General features: G+C 30.8%; 1 non-coding gene across 1 annotated transcript; it reads right to left on the bottom strand.

Moving 5' to 3' along the window:
- Positions 1 to 1,132: 1,132 nt before the first annotated feature.
- Positions 1,133 to 1,239, bottom strand: LOC139903169 (small nucleolar RNA R71). The gene has a single exon (XR_011778011.1). It is a non-coding gene; the product is annotated as a small nucleolar RNA R71 (small nucleolar RNA).
- Between the last annotated feature and the right edge of the window lie 3,369 nt (positions 1,240 to 4,608).

Raw genomic sequence — 4,608 nt, 5'->3', positions numbered from 1 at the left:
ATTAGTGGTGGTGAGAATAGTTAATGGTGGTGATCGGTTAAGAAAGAAAGAAAGATGATTGATTATGTTAAAATACATATGCTTATGTAGCATGTTAATATATATACATATATATATATATATATATATATATATATATATATATATATATATATATATATATATATATATATATATATATATATATATATATTAACATATATATATATATGTTAATATATATATATATATATATATATATATATATATATATATATATATATATTAACATATATATATATATTAACATATATATATATATATATATATATTAGATGCTAATGTAATTAACAATCAAAACAGTAACGTCTCGTGATATAATTGACTGTCGACACTTTTTAGGGATATTATTTCGTACCCCGTTCCTAAACAGTAGCGTTTAAAACTCTTCAGAAAAATTCCATATTTTTAAATTAACTATATTTATTTATTTTGGTCATTATGGTATAAAATTTGATACTTAATTTGATAAATAAAAATTACATCAACTGTCCCTCTCATTTATGGGTGAAATATAAAAAGTGTTAAAATTTAATAGCTAGATCCTAAATACATTTTTTAGTAAGCCTAAAATTTATAGAACTCATTTTCGGATCACCGTTTATTTTAAAATTACCTAAGTTTGAGCTTAACTTATTTAAATAACCATTGAATGATAAACGAGTGCTTCTATCGTTTACTAAATAAATTCGGAACTATATTTATATATTCAATATACCTTATATATATATATATATATATATATATATATATATATATATATATATATATATATATATATATATATATATATATATATATATATATATATATATATATATATGTTTTAAATAATAATTATTATATATTGTTTTATTTTACATAGTTAATTATAATATATTTCAAATTATTATTTATATATATTTAAATATATACCCATCTATTACAAGTAATTGTTCGTGAATCGTCGAGAACGGTCAAAAGTCAAATGTATATATGAAATAATTCAAAATTTTTGAGACTCATCATTACAGATTTTGCTTATCGTGTTGAAATCATGTAAAGATTAAGTTTAAATTTGGTCGGAAATTTCCGGGTTGTCACAAATGCTGTGAGACTTCAAGGTGAAATTGTTACGTTAGCGCAAAAACCAAATGAAACATTATATGAGGAATGGACAAGATTCGAAAAGTTGTTTAGAGGATGTCCTCAACATGGTTTCGACACTTATAAAATAGTATCAATATTCTACCAAGGTGTCGACGTTGCTACACGAAAAGACATCGACACAGTAGCTGGTGGTTCCATTATGAAGAAAACCACAACTGAAGCTCACAAAATTATTGATAATACAGCATCCCACTCGCATGAGTGGCATCAAGAAAAAGATATTTTTCGTTCATCTAAAGCGGCTAGAGTCGATTCTAGCCATGACTTTGATTCCGTTTCCACAAAAATAGATGCTTTCGAGAGACGAATGGAAAAGATGACTAAAGATATTCACGCAATACGAATCAGTTGTGAGCAATGCGGAGGACCATACTTACCGAAAGATTGTCACATTGAACAAACGATGGAACAACCTGAGAATGTTTCCTACATGAACCAAAGGCCGGGAAATAATTATCAAAATAATTATCAACCGCCAAGTCCAAACTTCAATCGAAATCAAAACATTCTTTACAATTCAAATGGACCCAAAAATAACTCGTACAACCAACAAGGTTTGAATAACCAACCAACTCAAAACAACACTTTCAATCAACAAAGACCCGGCTTGTATAAACCACCACAAGAAACCGAAGAGAAAAAGCCAAATCTGGAAGAAATGATGGCAAAGTTAATGGAATCTCAAACACAATTTATTACATCTCAAACCCAAACAAATGAGAGGTTTGATCATTCATTAAGAACTCAACAAGCTTCCATTTTGAATCTAAAAAAACACGTAGGTACTCTTGCTAGCATGATAAGTGAGAGGGAACAAGGAAAGCTACCGAGTAATACTGAAGTAAATCCTCGGAATGAGAATGTTAACATGGTGTCAACAAATTCTGAAAAACCAGCACCAGAAGATGGGAAGGTTTTAGATATGAGTAACAATGAAGAAGTTACAACACCACTTACAACACCACCACCACCCGAGTATGTAAAGCCAGTGGTGGCACCATACAGACCACCCATCCCATTTCCAAGAAAAGGAGTTGAGTATGAGCAAGTAATAGGTAATAAAGTTTGTGATACCTCTGGAAAGAAGAAGAAGAATAAGAAAGTGCAAGAAACAAAAACCGTAAAACTAAACCCGGTGAAGACAGTTCCACCAAAACCTCCACCCAGGGTGGGTGATCCGGGTGAATTTATTGTTCCTTGTCTACTTAGTGATTGTGTCATGTATGATGCACTAGCAGATTTAGGTGCGAGTGTGAGTGTTATGCCTCTTTCATTATATAAGAGATTAGGAGTAGGTGAGTTAAGTCCAACAAAAATGAGTGTTCGACTCTTTGATCAAACCATTAGACACCCAGTTGGAATTGCTGACAACCTACCCGTTCAAGTAGGTAATTTAACCTTTCTAGTCGAATTTATTGTCATTGACATAGAAGAGGACTCAAACATTCCTCTAATTTTAGGTCGACCATTCTTAGTGTCCACCGGGGCGTTATTTGATGTAAGAGAGGGTAGAATGACACTTAGTAATGATGAAAAATCGATCACCTTTGTGAGTCGAAAGGCTAAATCTCCACCAACCAAACCCGTTGAACCAACACAAATGATTGGTAAGAACCATGTTGTTTTACCAACTCCAACGGTAGTGCTTACCAATAATAAAACGCCTAAGTGTGGGGAAAATGAAGTAACACCTAATGATGACTTGATAACAAAGAACCCCGTTGTTGATACGAAATTAAATGACCCCGTTATTAACAGTTCAATGAAGAAACTTATTAAACGGATTCGTGATGCTATAACCAAGGGGAACTTTAAGTTATGTAACCGGTTAGTATCCAATATATCGCCTAAAGAAGAGGCGAAACTAGTTGAATTTGTGGATATTACACAGGAATCCGACCAATGGCTTAAAGAAAAAGTCACAGATATGCAAGTTGATTATGGTCCAAGAGAAATTGACGATGAAGTTAATCACAATTTCGACACCACAGCTACTTTAGTGTGGGGAGATTAAAATATTCTAAGAAAAAAATGCTGCCTAGAGTTAGTTGTTCTGTTCTCGTGTAGTTCCGAGAATGGAATCCGATTGGTCTTTTCCACTAGCAACACTAAAGAACTAGTTTTCTCCCCCCATTCTGAATTTTATTTTGTTTTGTAGGTTTGTATGAAATTAATACGCTTTTTAAATTTAAGTTTTGTGTGAATTTAAAAACAAAATTTACTTTATTTCATTAAGTTTAAAAAATAATTTCTAAAATTCGTCGTAAGTTAAAGACTAGATCACAGAATCGAAATTGCTTTACCCGAGGGCGGGGCGAAAAATTTTGTTATCATTATTTTTAATTTTATTGATCTAAAGTATACCAAAAAAATTAAAAAAATCCAAAAATCTTTGCTTTTAAAACAATCGCTTTAACGACAAATTTTAAATTTTGTCGAGGGACGGACTAGGTAAACTTACCGAAACTACCTAAAGTAAAAGGAAACAAAATTTTAAAAAATTATTCATTTAAATTGTTTTAATAAATAAAGGTTTTATAAAAAAAATATATGTAAAAGTATGTATATATATGTTTGTAGTTTATCTTATGTACAAAACAGGGTAAAACAGCGCACTTTCAAAGACTGACATTAAGTTCAGCAAAAACTACTAATTTTGACGACAAGACGCAAAATATCAAATGTGATATAAAATAATATGTTTGCAAACTCGATATTTTTAATCACTTTTCTACACTAATCACCCTCATGAATTTATAATTATAGTCTGATTTCATGCAAATGAGGGCATTGCATGATCTCAAGTGTGGGGAAGGGTTATAAATTCTCTCGGGTTTACACTTAGTTTAATTGCCAAATTTTGTGAAAATTTGAAAATTTTTCAACTAAATGAATTCAAAATCATGTTTATACATATTTATGAACGATAAAACTTGGTGTTAATGCTGAAATTATTGTTACCTCGGAGAGAACATAAATTGAGAAACAACCCAAAACGCTTGAATTCAATTAAAATAGAATAAAGGAGAATAAAAAGGCAAAGAAAAATAAAATAAATAAAAGCTAAGTGTTGGAAGAATTTACCAAGTTCTTTAAAACATATATCACATATTTTGTACAAGATTATTGCAGATACTTTTGCTTTGGACTAAACTAATCAGTTTTACCCGATTCTTATAATATATTTGAAAGAAATGTGCCACTTGATTTAAAAGGAAGTAAAGTCTTCCGAAAAAAAAAGAAATGAAGGAAGTAAAGTCTTCCAAAAAAGACACGCGCTTCTTGATTTAGGTCAGGAAGTTGTCTTCCAGACCAGTTGTGGAGTCTACGAAAAACCTTGAAAAGTTTTCTCGAAAATCAGCTTAAAATCCACGGACCTTAGCATCAAACATGGTCGCCAAGTGGTCAGACTTATCCTAA

This window comes from Rutidosis leptorrhynchoides, chromosome 3 (genome assembly GCF_046630445.1).
Source record: "Rutidosis leptorrhynchoides isolate AG116_Rl617_1_P2 chromosome 3, CSIRO_AGI_Rlap_v1, whole genome shotgun sequence".
NCBI lineage: Eukaryota > Viridiplantae > Streptophyta > Magnoliopsida > Asterales > Asteraceae > Rutidosis > Rutidosis leptorrhynchoides.
The sequence above is the reverse complement of the archived record's forward strand: the minus strand, read 5'-3'. Positions and strand labels throughout refer to the sequence as shown.